Consider the following 14,346-nt stretch of genomic DNA (forward strand, 5'->3'; position numbering starts at 1 on the left):
TTACCTGCACCTGTTAGAACCGCGTTCCAGCATTTGACTATTTCGCACTTAGAGAATCCCGAGGGGAGTGAAGGTTGCTCCAATAAAGAAGCAAACTAGTTACAAGTTTTTTTTTTTCTTTTTCTGTAAGATCACAAAACAACTCCATCAACAGAAAATTATTATCCAAGGGCTGTTAGCCGTCGCCAGTGTTAAAAAATTAGAAAGAAATTAAATGTTCGTCCAATTACGGAAAATGTGCGAAACAAAAATGCAGAAGAAAGCAGGAAAGGTATGTCGATAAAATGCCCATACTCCAACTTTTTTTTTTTGTTCTGATAGGACGCTTTTTACAGTGCATCTAAATACTCGAGGACGGAGAACTAATTTTTCTGGGAACGTACTGCGCCGATTTTGATGCAGTTTGTTGCATTTAGAGGAGGACGAGGTTAAGATCCAGTAGCCCTATTAAATAAATTGTTAATTTAAACAATAATCTTTTTGGAAATCTCTTGAAAATCGCAACATTTCAAAAAGTTGCAGGGTGAAGTTTACAACTCCCTAACTGAGCGTTACAACAATTTTGTAAACTGCACCTCTTAACACTGCCCTGAGACATTTCACAAATTATGAGCAGGACCTTTGCAAAACCATCGTAAGCACTGCAACAACTTTACGTAAACTGTATATTCCTATATCACATATGTTTCTTTGAGATGATTTACCAGTTTGAGTTTACAGAACTGCAACATTTTTTACGGATGTTTTAATCTAGGGTTTCTACATTTCTTTTTTTACCATGCTGATCTTCGGCAGTGTCTGTAAAATTTTAAGGCCATAAATAAAAATTATGCTTCATAGCGTTGCTAGAAGCTAACTTTCTCTTTGATATGCAGCAACCATTGATCAAATTGGTGTATCGGCTGTCTCATAAAATTATTTCTGCGTTTCACGTGCATTTAAACGGAGAAGTCGTGTAATTGGCCACGAGCTAAAGCTTCCTCTTAATTTGAATGAGTGACATTGTTCAATATATTCACATTTGCGAATCTACGCAGATAGCCCTGTCATTTTGTTGTATTTGATGTCTCTTCTCGGCAATATGAATTTGACAGTGCATGTAAGGCGTTGGTGTGTAAAGTGAAAAAATACAGCTGAATGCGGAAAAGTGTCCGTTCGCATGCAAGTACTGCCCGGCAATGTGCACGTACACCCGGCCACAAAAGCTTACGGACCACGGGGTCTCCGAAAACGTGCAATTCCCGAGCAGCATGTGCTGGTAGTAGCCAGTAAAGCTGTATACATCACGATGCTGTTAGCGTATTCTAACCGAGGCCCGAAACCAGGCTGCATTGTGAGGCTGCGAAGCTTTTTCTTAGATTTCATGGTCCGTAATATTCTGTGGCCAGGCGTACCTCACTGAAGATGCAAGTCTTGAGAAAGTACTTGATTACAAATAACTCTGTGTATATTTTTACCGCAATTTAACCCGACGTTATAGCTCACAGATAGTGTAACTTCCGAAGCGTATAGAATCGTAAATTTCGTAAGACGCAATTCCCACAATGCGCTAAGGAAGGTGGAGGAATCTTCGTTGATTATCAAATATATGTCGGCTTCTGCGCACGCGTGCGTGGTGCTGGTTCCGCTGTGAAGCAATTTCGCGTTTAGAACGCGTACTGAAAGCTGTGCTGTGCGTGTTGTATTAAAGAAACTACAAATTTTATTAAACATGGCACCGGCTGGCGTATACACTTTCACAAAAAATTATGGGATTTTACGTGCCAAAACCACTTTCTGATTATGAGGCACGCCGCAGTGGAGGACTCCGGAAATTTCGACCACCTGGGGTTCTTTAACGTGCACCTAAATCTAAGTACACGGGTGTTTTCGCCTTTCGTCATCATCGAAATGCGGCCGCCGTGACCGGGATTCGATCCCGCGACCTCGTGCGCAGCAGCCTAACACCACAGCCACTGAGCAACAACGGCGGGTTCACTTCAACAAAGGAGATTCAAACATAAAACTCGTTAGTATACCGAATTTACTATAATACGTCTGTAATTACTAAAACGCGCTGTTTGTTGCCTCCCTGTACTTTTCATCCGAACCTCAAGTCCCCGTGTTATGATATTATGGAGGTCTGATGGCGCGCAAGTATTTTTCGAGAGTCCTTCTTCCCGAACATATATCTGAGGAGTGGAACAGGCTGCACAACGTCAATGAAAGGCCGATTAATTGTTTCACTCATTCTTGTTGAGTGCTATTTTTTTTGGTATCCTTTCTGAAGTATCCCTTCCTGAAGCCAGCCTGTTCCCTTAGTCAACCAAGGCAACAGGCTGGCTTCAGGAAGGGATACTCTACAATAGATCACATCCATGTCATTAATGAGGTTATCGAGAAATCCGCAGAGTAGAATAATCCTCTCTATATGGCTTTTATAGATTACGAAAAAGCATTTGATTCAGTAGACATACCAGCAGTCATAGAGGCATTGCGTAATCAAAGGGTACATACCGCTTACGTAAATACCCTGGAATATATCTACAAAGTTTCCAGTCACCTTAATTCTACACAAGAAAAGTAGGAAGACACTTAGAAAAGTAGGAAGACAATAATCAGAAAGTGGTTTTGGCACGTAAAACCCCATATTTTTTTTTTCTTTTAAAAGAAAGGGGTCAGACAACGAGACACAATCTCTCCAAAGCTATTCACTGCGTGCTTAGAAGTATTCAAGCTATTAAAGTGGGAAAGTTTAGGAGTAAGGATCGACGGCGAATCCCTCAGCAACCTTCGGTTTGCCGATGACATTGTTCTATTCAGCAACACTGCGGACGAGTTACAACAAATGATTGAGGACTTTGACAGGGAAAGTGTAAGAGTGGGGTTGAAGATTAATATGCAGAAGAACAAAGATAATGATGAATAACCGGGCAAAGGGAACAAGAGTTTAAGATCGTAAGTCAGCCTTCAGAGTCTGTAAAGGAGTACGTTTACCTAGGTCAACTAATCACAGGAAACCCTGACCATGAGCAGGAAATTCACAGAAGCATAAAAGTCGGTTGGATCGCATACGGCAGACATCGTGAGCTCTTGACTGGGGGCTTACCGTTATCATTGAAAAGGAAAGTATACAATCAGTGCATTTTACCGGTGCTGACATATGGGGACAGACTTGGAGACTGACAAAGAAGCTTGAGAACAAGTTAAGGACCGCACAAAGAGCAATGGAACGAAGAATGTTAGGCATAACTTTAAGAGACAGAAAGAGAGCGGTTTGGATCAGAGAGCAAACGGGTGTAGACGGTATTCTAATAGACATTAAGAGAAAAAAATGGCACTGGGCAGGTCATGTAATGCGCAGATTAGATAACCATTGGACCATTAGGGTGACAGAATGTGTACCAAGAGGAGGGAAGCGCAGTAGAGGAGGACTGCAGAAGACTATAGTCGGATACAACTTTAGAAAAAAAGGGGGCGTTTACTCCTCCGAGGCGTATGTACACGTGCATCCACCAATGGGCGCGCACTCTAGACCGACGTCATGAGCCAGACGGCCGGTGACCCCGCCGTCGGAGAAGATGGCCGCCCGGGCTTCGAACGGGCCAAATCGCGTCAGCTGTGCGCGTCAACCCGTCGTCACAGTGAATTGCCAAACTGTTTGTGATTGTCTATCATGCTGGAAATATTACTGCGAGCTTACGATGCCGCATTTGTGCCGCGTGCGTTTATTCTTAACCGTGATCCGGCGAAGGAACATGGCAGCGAGCATCGCTGGCGCTGGGCTACGTTTTGCCTGAAAACAGGATCCCGTGGCGACCGCTACGAACACACATCCTGCGTGTTTGTTCCATGTTGTTTTATTTCGCTCCCGAGTGAAGTTACGACGAGAAAAATTTTCCAAAGACTGGTGCCTACTGTTAGCGGCGGATGTGTTCGTGTACTGTGTCGCTGCGTTTTTCGTCGGACGGGGTGAAGTGATGGAGCCAAACCATTCTCAGGAAAAATCATAAAAGCGTGCGCGCATGAAATGAACCTACGAGCGTCTCAACAGAAAATATTTGCAGAAGCCTTCAACGCAAAGATTTGTCGCCGTCAACTTAGCGTGAACAATCACTGTCAGCAGTGAGATAGCCGAGCGTCTAACGATGGTGTTCGAGCGTTGTGTAGCACCGTCGGTTGATTGCTTTCCACCAGTGCTCACTGCACGCGCAAGCTGTAGAATGCGCGCTGTGGCACAGTCACACATAAGTTGTGTTGCCACCGCTTGATATGGTTTCCCACAACCCAGCTTCGCGCTTGTTTTCGATCCTCGTGATATGTTGCAATTAAAAATTCCCAAGACAGTGTTAAGAGAACGGTAAAAAAAAGCATACGAGAAGGTAGGCACAGCAGCTTGTGAATCCGCTCCTATAATACCTCTACCCGGGTCTGTTTGTAAATGTATGTTTTCTTGTGTTTGTCTAATTTTTTTATTTCCCACGTTTCTTTATATTTGAGATTTTCTTAATTATCGCGTTTGTGTGTGAATACGTGCCTGCTTCCATGCGTGTTTGCGCTTACTCTTATTTCTGTCCTTTTATTTTATATTAGCACTTGCTTTTGCTAGTTTTCTTTCAGCAAGGTGTTTTTACACATTTTCATTAACCAATCTCATTCAAAGCACTAACTCCTGTAGACTGCAAGGCTGGCCTCTTTCATCTCATTGAAACCTTTCTCACTGGTCTACCTCGTCTTCTCAATCTGCCTACTCGCCGTGTTTTCTGTCCTCGCTTCTTGTGTTGTTGCCGCAGTGTGATTAAACAACTTGCTCGAAACAAATTGTGATCGCCTATGAAAACAGAAAGGTTGGCAGGTACATTTTCTTAAAAGCGTCATGTGGGTTGCACAGTAACTTTGCCTCTTACCTCTGTTCATGTTTATGCATCAGTGCTTGTGCCAGCTCGCCAGAAGTGCACATGAAAGGCTGCATATTGTGAGACAACACCTTGCTATGCTGTTGCATTTGCATGCTTTCAGTCTTAGTAAATAGACGGTTTCGCTGCCCATCACATATGATGGTAAAAACTTTCAACGTCAGTAACACTGTGCAGTGGCGTGTCATTCCCTGTCTGACGCTTTCATCGTTACAAAGACATCTTTCAGTGAATGGAGCCAAGCAAAGCAGTGCACTGACAGCTTTTGCAACTTTCACCGTTTATTACTTCACCAATGTCATTGTCTGAACCTGGCCGTCGATCGCTATACCAATGGCTTGTGAATTAAATAATTGCCTCAATAAACACATTAAACTTTACTCAGCATTTCTTAGTACAAACAATGCTAGCAGAGCTATTCACGGTGAAAAATTGTGCTTGCATTCGTGTTACTTGCCCGGTCAGATAAACAAATACAACAATGGCTGCGGCATGACTGTGATTTGATGTGCAGACTGCAAACAGAGCCTTTCAAGCGTGTCCTCGACTACTGCTATTAAGAGCTACCCGAATGAGTATCTTGGGCCTGACTAAGCTAATGATGTTTGATAATTGTTCTCTTATCCGCATGACTTGCCTGAGCCATATGACCAAAATAAGGAATGCGACCACATGAATGTTCTTTTGCATGCAACCTGCTAAAAGTAGCGGTCAATTTCGCGTTGCCTACTGCTGTATCACCTACAATGGCTACGACATGGCTGCACTTTGAAGTGCAGATGCTAAAGGTGCCTTTCAAGCATGCCCCCAACTACTTCTATTTCACCAAAGGGCCCACCAAGCTAGATGGTGGTTGCCCGAATGAGTTTTCTGGGCCTCATTAAGCTAATGATGCTTGATAATTGTTCTCTTATTCGCATTACTTGCCTGAGCCAGATAACCAAAATAATGAAACCACATAATTATGCTTTGGCATGCTAACTGCCAACAGTGGCTGTCAATTTCGCAGTGACTGCTGCTACTTCACCTACAATGGCTACGCATGACTGCACTTTGAAATGCAGACTGCTAAAGGTACCTTTCAAGCGTGCCCCGACTACTGTTATTTCATCACAGGGCCCGTCATGCTTGTAGGTGGCTGCCCAATAGAGTATTTTGGGCCTTCTGACATTTGCATTATTCATCTCAACAGGCTGGAAAAAACAGTAGGGGCAGCACAACTACCTTGAAGCAGGCCGCCTAACAGGGGAATTTAGCTCTGAATTGCTCTTATTTGTTCAAGTGGCTTGATGAAATTAAATGATTGTGCAGTGGAGTAAACCGAGCCTACGGTGTGTTTTTGTTATTACTTGGCTGCATGTATTGGCCTTTAGGGGCATGTACACTTGACGATGGCTCCGACACGACTGCTATTGTTTTCCTTTCTACACGCAGGCTGCCAATATTGGCGGTCACTTTCGCCTCGGCTGCTCCTACTTCACCATAGGGCCCGTCAACTCGAGAATTGCTGCCCTAGTGAGCACTTTGGGCCTCACTAAGCCAATCATGTTTTATAACTGTTCTCTTATTCACATTATTTGCGTGAGCCAGATAACCAAAATAAACAATGCAACCACATGAATATGCTTTGGCGCGCAGGCGGCTAAGAGTGGCTGTCAATTTCACGTTGACTACTGCTTTTCGTGTGAAGCTGGACAGTGGCTGCCCGAATGAGCATTTTTGGGCCCCACATAGTTATTCAGGGTTAATAATTGTATTTGCGTTCAGATTTTCCGGCATTTCAGCACGTTTCCATGCCAATACTTATATTGAGCACGATCGGTGAAGGACGTTGCTTTTTCAGAATTGAGCTTCCATTAAAAGGAATATGTCACCAAATGAACTGCTTATTTATTTGAGAGGTCACGGGAGAATGCTTGGCTGCTGCGAACCCACCGGCAAAATTTTGGTAGCCCTAATAAGGGCTGTTCTTTCGTTAATAAGAAGCTGTTGTGCTTCGAGTGGCTCAATGCCGGACAGCTCGCAGTCGGAGTCGCTTTCTTCACTGTCATCTTCACCCAGTTGCATGATGATGGGTTGGATGTGGTCACTTCCAGACGTATCAAGCCTGAACTTTGCATCCAGGTCCATCACGTGGTGAATGTTCTTTTTCCAGTCTTCCGCCGTTACGTGCTTGATTTTTTCCCTCAAGACGTCTTCGACCGTGGACAGCTTGAAGTCTCTGTTGTCCGCAGCGATGCCATTTTTAACCTTTGCCCACACGAGCTCTATGGGATTAAATTCGCAGTGGTACGGTGGGAGCAGGCCGCCGGCCCTTTCATTTGCATTGTCTACGATGTAGCTCAGAAAGCGTGGCTTTACAGATGCTACCAACTCAAGCAGCTGCTTTTTAACCATCCTTTCGCTGTAGGTGATGTTTTTGCTTTTGAGCCACTCCTGTATTTTTTTCCTTCTTCCAAGCTGTCATCGGTAATTTATCTTTTCGCCGGGAATGGTAAGGTGCATTGTCCAAAACAATGACACTACCAGCAGGCAACTTCTGCAGAACGCCATTAAACCATCCCTCGAAGCGATTGTCGTCCATTTCTTCGTGGTAGTCACCCGTTTTTTGGCCTCGGAATATATCCAAGCAGCCGTCGACGAAGCCATCCTCGCTGCCAATGTGCGTCACAATCAGGCGCTGGCCTTTTCCAGAAGGTTGCTTCAGACTCGTCGACAGGTCATTTGCTCGAGCATATAGGCGTCCGCGCTTCTGCACCACGGTCACCACGGTGTCTGTCCACACGATCGACCGAGTGTGTCCCGCCGTCACACATGTCTCGTCCAGGAAAAAGATCTTTCGGCCTTCCGCCCGGTAGCGCTCCACGTCACGAAGGTAGCGATTCCGCCATTCAGCGATGTAATCTCGGTCGATAACCAGCGAACTGCGGCTCCTCTTCTCGTGCTTGAATCCGATCTCGACATGCAGACGACGCACAGTACACCACTTCAGTGATGAGAGATCCATACGCTTCGAGAACTCGTTAGTTATCTTCTCGACCGTCGGTATCTCGTTGCGGCGAAAGAAATCGTGCACACATGACCTCAGCGCGCACAACGTGAAGCTGTCATACTTCGTGCTACGTCTTCTTTTCTCCGCATTTCGTGGGCGCTTTCGCAAGTGCGTCGACAGTTTGCCACCCGAAATATGCGACGCTTTGACCTCCCTCCTCACCTTGAACACTGTGCTTTCGCGGACACCGAGCATCTCGGCGACAAACTTGGTCGTGGCCTCCACGCTGTGTTCAGGCTCCCTGTTACGCCGATACGTGTAGCAGTGGAGCATCATATTGCGTGAATCGCTGTTCAGGATGTGGCCACTCTTGTTCTTGTCGAGGTTCCCTGGTGGTGTGGACATCAAGGCAACACAAGGCTCGTTCGGCAACAAAGGATCGCATTCCGATGTCACCTCGCTGGGCTCCATATCGGAAAATTCGCACGGAATGCCTTGCGTGAACTGGCGAGGTTGCAGGCTCGCAAAAAAAAAAAAAGTGAGAAGGAAAATATTTGTGAAAACACAAAACCAAAAGATATAAGTTTTATGCTATTTAACACCAAGAGTATTTATTTAAAACGATGAATGAAGCATTTTTGTGCCTTTCCTGCCTCGAGTATTCACGCCCCAGGTTTGTAATGGTTGCGATAAATGCACTGTTTTATATAAGTACTTGTTCAATAGCAACTGATTCATTTTAAGCTCGGAAAAGGAGTAGTAAATGTGCCGTGTACATGTAAACAAGCGCAAAAGCCATGCAGAGCTGCTCTTTCTACTTTTGTCAGTTGCGCAAGGAAGCTAAGGAGCAGACGACGGGCACCGTTGTGGAAGGCACGAGGTTATATTTCAGTCGCTGTCCGGCATGCGCTGTAGCAGTGGCATAGCCAGAAATATCGTTCGGGGGGGGGGGGGGGGGGGGGGCTCATTTTGCAGCTCGGCCGCTTCCTTATCGAAATTGTCGAAGGATCAAATAAATTAAACATTATTAATAACTGGGTTGCCATTGCCAAAGATGCTGCAAACTAATTCTTGAACGCTGCGCACTGTCAAGACAAGTAAAATAAGTACTTTTTCATAAAAGAATATACTCGTATGTCTCAAAAATTGTGCCCGAAATAACTGATATCAATGCTTCCATGTTTTCTTTATGTTTAATAAGTAAAGCAAGTATCACACGAACTTTAGAACTATATCGGTTTGAAACCAGCAAAGCTGTGCATGCCGCTGATATGAAAAATATATAGGTCATGAAATGAACAAGTTGAGGACAAATATTTAAAAAAAAACTTTCTTAGCCTCCCTGCCTTTCTTTCATTTGCGTCTCTCTCTCTCTCTCTCTCTGTCATTCAAAAACCTTTTTTACATTTTTGTACATATGCAACGACCAGGGAAAAATCTCAATGACGCTGTCCTTTGCTAGAATGTATTGCGCAGGAGCAGCTGTCATGGGTCGTGTATAGTGGGCAATTGCTCCGAAATTATAGTCGCAACAGAGAGCACATATAAAAAGCAGGAGTTCTGCAAAATATACGAGGGCGCGTCAAATGAAAGTGAGCCAATGCGAATATATGACAAACGGGGTACTTTAGTTAAATGTAGTCTTCATGAGCATTTAGACATTTGTCCCACTGATTAACAAGTCGCGTGATTCCCGTCTTATAAAACGCCTTGGGTTGCTGTTTCAAAAAGTCTGTAACTGACCCTTTCCCGTCATCACATGACGCGAATCTAGTTCCCCTGAGCTGTTCTTTTTTTTTTTTCAGATGCTCCAAAATGTGGAAGTCGCAAGGCGACAGCTCTGGGCTGTATGGCGGATGGTACAGCGTTTCCACTTGAACTTTGCCAGTTTTGTATTAACTACATCAGCGACATGGGGACGGGTATTGTCGAGGAGTGAGATGACCCCATCCCTCAATTTTCCACGTCGTTTGATCTTGATTGCGACACGCAGCCGATCCATCGTTTCACGATATTGGAAACGATTGACAGCCTCTCCAGGTTTAGCAAATTCAATCAATAATGGCCCCTGACAATCGAAAAAAAAAGTCAACAACACCTTTCCTGCAGAAATGACGGCCTTTGTGGGTAGTGAATTCAAATGTTTCCGCTGTAAGATTTGCCGTCGTGTTTCAGGCTCGTAGTAGCGGCACCATGATTCGACACTGGTCACAATTGCAGACCAAAAGTTGTGACCCTCATCGTGATACCGGATTAGATATAGATAGATGGATATAGATTTTATTTCCAGAAATGCAAGCGTTCTGGTGGATACCAAAATGCTAAAAGCTGTTGGAAAAACAGCTTGACTGGGCCGATGGTCCATTACAAGGCATACATGGTGGTTGCATCAAAAATCGTAACATTGTTAGACACTCACAATAAATTACTTACATGAGTGCACAATAACAAGACCGAAAATAATATAGAGACTAAGAGAAAAAAAACATATTTCATGCATCAGAAAAAATGAAGTATGTGTGCAAGGGTTATTAAAAAGCTAACACAATTGGCTCTGACAGACTAAAGAAAACATATCCGATACATCAGAAGATATGTGTATGGGTTACAAAATCAGTAACACAGCTGGCTCTGAAAAACGATAAACAATCAGTGATCACATGTTTACGAAATGCATTCGCAGTTCCTTGGATGAAGAAGTATATGTTTACTAATATTTATTTAAAATGTATGGTAGATTATGTTGTAGTGACTGTAGGTTATATTTATTACGAAACCTCGTTACATACCACGCATCACTATTTCTTGTATTGGAAGAATTGAATTTTGGTGTTAAAGATGCACTAGACACTAGGAAATTTTTGAAGGCAGTATTTGAGAAATAAAATGAATTTAGAAGGCGCAAAGTGTAGAAATAGTCTATTGCTATAATTTTATGCGTTATGAACGATGAGTCAAGGCAGCGCCGAAACTCCGTCTTCTGGTGGTGGTTAAAAATCTTGGGCATCCATTGCGCACACAAGAGCCGATAACCGAGATGTTCATGAATTATGGTGTGACCCGAACCGTGACTGATGTTCACACGCCCTGCCAATTCATCGATGCGTTCTTGCCTAATCAGCCTTTGCAACTGGGTCGGGGGGTATTGCGCGGTGTCTTCGGCCCGGTCTTGTATCGTCTTTGCAACTTTCAAGTCCTTCTTTGAATCGGTTGATCCAACGCTTCACAGTGGCTAATGAAATGCAATGTTCAAAGTACACGGCAGCCATACGGCGACTAATTTCTTTTTTGGAAACATCTTCGTCTGTCAAAAACCTCACGACACCAAGCAGTTCAACTTTTGTAGTGTCCATTATGTCACGCAACTATGTTCAACCCAGTGTATGAGAGCATTAAAGCACCTTGATCCTCACACCTGCATGTCACCTTTGTATATGAGAGATGCCTCTGTGCCACGCGCATGCCTTGCAGATAATGAACCATTATTGCGCAGGGTGGGTTGGCTCACATTCATTTGACTCGCCTTCGTACATTAGAAATGCGAAGATACAGCTAGCTTGATAAAGAGCAAAGAAGTGTCACTCAAAACAAAGTTCACTGCACATATACACAAAACCTCGCACCAAGATATCTAAATATACGTATAAGTCCCCAATAAATCTACGTATCTAAGAAAGAGTCCCTATATATGATGCGTCAAACAAGGCAAATAAACGTGTTGCGCAACCACAGATTCACAGATCACAGCCCCCCCTCCCTCCACTCCCCCTGACGTATCGCGAGCGATACGTCAGGGGGAGTGGACAAAAACCCTTGCGCACAAAAGACTGTGCCACCATCGTCGGTTCACCCCTGCCCCCCACCCTCCCCCTTACGCTTTCACTCGCACATACAGCACGCGGCGCGCGGTCACGATGTTATCGCCCTTGGCCTTCGTACGGAACATGAGGGTGACAGCGACGGCAGTAATTCGCCTGGGGTGTCCATATAATTGCTATCGCAATAATATGATAAGGGTATCCGCCAACTGAAGCCTCCCGCGGCCCATTACTTTCCGCAAAAGAACAAGTAACAAAATCGAACTTTCACAGTGCGACAATTCGCTGCGCCGCTACAATGTCTTTTTCTTTTGTGGGGCGGGGGCGCCGAAATGAAATAACGGAAAGGAAAGCATGTTGGCTACAATCGAATGCCTACTTGGGGCACCTAGTGTGGCTACCGAAGGAATATTGAAGAAAATGTGAGACGCTTGGTCTTCAGAGAACAATACGCATACTTCTCGGCATTCTACACTGGCGAGACAAAATTTTCCGGAGAGGTTGCGCTCAAGCGAACGCGTTGCAGTTCATCGAGTCCCCGCAGTGATGGCGGCGAGCGACCATGCATTGTTTCTTTTTCTCGTCTGCTAGCCAGAAATCGCCCGAAACTCTGCCAGGCGAAAATACACTTGGCCAGAGAAAAACGAACGCGCATCGAAATGCGCTGCGCGGTGGGCAATGCAGCACGAGAAAAATTCATGCGCTCAGGCTGGTTCGGCAGCCCGCGGGTAGCGAGAAAAAAAAAAAAAAAGAAGAGCCTCAATGTGTCCTTGCGAATAAAAGTCCAAGTAGAAAAATAAATAAGAACGTAGTTACCTTTGCTTGCTTTAGTGTCTTGACATGGATGCTTTTGCGAAGGTGAAAAAAAATGTTGATATTCTTTTCTGTGACATGACGGCAGAAATGAGCCACCACAACGCTTCCTCGCATCAGATCTCGCTGCGTGCTTTGTCAATTTGTCTGATAGTGCGGTGATTTGGCGTGTCTCATTGTATGGTCCGATGAAGGACTTTAGAAAAGTCAGTGCACCTTTGGCGTCAAATGTTTGTAACAACATTAAACCCGCAAAGTTCCGAAATTGAAAATCTAAAGCACGACTTCGGAAATGTCAGTACACCTTTCGCATAAAAAGTTTATTAGAGCTTTATACCCATAAAGTTTCAGAATTGAAATCCAAGCGCTCCCTAGGACACCGCGGCCTCAGCGAGATGCCTCGACGAGCCCGCCCGCCACGCCTTTGGAACTTCGTGCTCCGATGGAGCTCCTTGCGTTACGATATGTGACTCCCGGTGCATGGGCGTTGCCGCGAAATCCAGCCCGATTTCGCAATTTTCGCGCTAAAATGTTTTTTCAAGCGTGAAAAGGGCATTCTAGACAAAATCGAGCATGATTTCCGGCGTAAGGGGTTGTTTTGGTCAGCGGCGCATGACAACACGAAAAAATTTCGGGGTGGGGCTGGAGCCCCATAAGCCCCCCCCCCCCCCCCCCCCCCCCCGGCTACGCCCCTGCGCTGTAGCACATGCGAGCTCTACTAAACCATTATCAAAATGGAAAAGTCTTTATTTATGCCGAGAATTACGCGTTTCAGAAGCACGATTTCTTGAGTGGCATTATTTTAGTCGCGGAGGCAATCGGCTATCGCGCTTCGGTTATCTGGGCAGGGCCTCCCCTTTTTTCTAAAGTTGTATCCGACTTTAGGTGGTGCGGCGAAATTAGGAAATTTGCGGGTGTTAGTTGCAATTGTTTGGCGCAGGACAGGGGTAATTGGAGATCGCAGGGAGAGGCCTTCGTCCTGTAGTGGACATAAAATAGGCTAATGATGATGATGATGATGATGATGAATTTTTTCCTTCCTTTTATTTTATGTTCATTTTGCCTTTCTATTATTTTGTCCCATGTGTGCACACCGTTTACTGTGTCGCATAGTCTTTCGTTGTAAACGCCCCCCAACCATTCTATAACGACTTTTATTCGGCGCTATATGTTATTTGCATAAATAAATAAAAAGAAATCTTGCAGTGACAACGCCTTTGTGTGTGTGTGGGGGGGGGGGGGGGAGTCAACTGCAGCAGCACATGACAAATCAACGCAGGTTCTTTGGCTCCGACTCCCGCTTTGATGACAATCCACTAGCCCGACAAAAACGGACGCTTCCTCGAATCCTGCAACATTTTTATAGCGAAACAGATTAGGCAAGGTGGTTGCGCTGCTTACGAAAACATGCCGAGTGTGTTTGGCCAGCGCCAAGCTGTCCCCTACGAGTTACGCAGAGAAGCCCTTCCACTGGAGAACGGTTGACTGTCATCAATCGACTCAAACGTGCGCTTCACGAATACTTCTCGAGGTCCGACGGGTGTGGAGCTCCAGCCATCAAACGAGCAGCGCGCAAACTTGGCAGCGCTCGTCGATGGCCCGGTCTGCGCCAACGCAGACAAAAGAGTCGAGCGGAAACAAAGAGAATCAGTTCGCCTGGCCCGTCGACAATGGTCCTTCGAGAGATGCCGATAAGAAGAGCTGCAGCGTGCGCTTATCAGTCTGCCTGTGACGTCATTCGCAGGCGAGCCGAGATTTCGCCCTACCGCAGACAGCGCTCACGGTGCACCGCTGCTCGACGTTTGTTGCGACCACGCGCGCAGCGTGC

The 14,346-nt window shown here is 45.2% G+C and overlaps 1 protein-coding gene across 9 annotated transcripts in view; it reads right to left on the minus strand.

Moving 5' to 3' along the window:
* Window positions 1-14,346, minus strand: part of LOC126532264 (uncharacterized) — a 253,753-nt gene that overhangs the window by 235,033 nt on the left and 4,374 nt on the right. The window lies entirely within an intron of this gene.

This window comes from Dermacentor andersoni, chromosome 5 (assembly GCF_023375885.2).
Source record: "Dermacentor andersoni chromosome 5, qqDerAnde1_hic_scaffold, whole genome shotgun sequence".
Classification (NCBI taxonomy): domain Eukaryota; kingdom Metazoa; phylum Arthropoda; class Arachnida; order Ixodida; family Ixodidae; genus Dermacentor; species Dermacentor andersoni.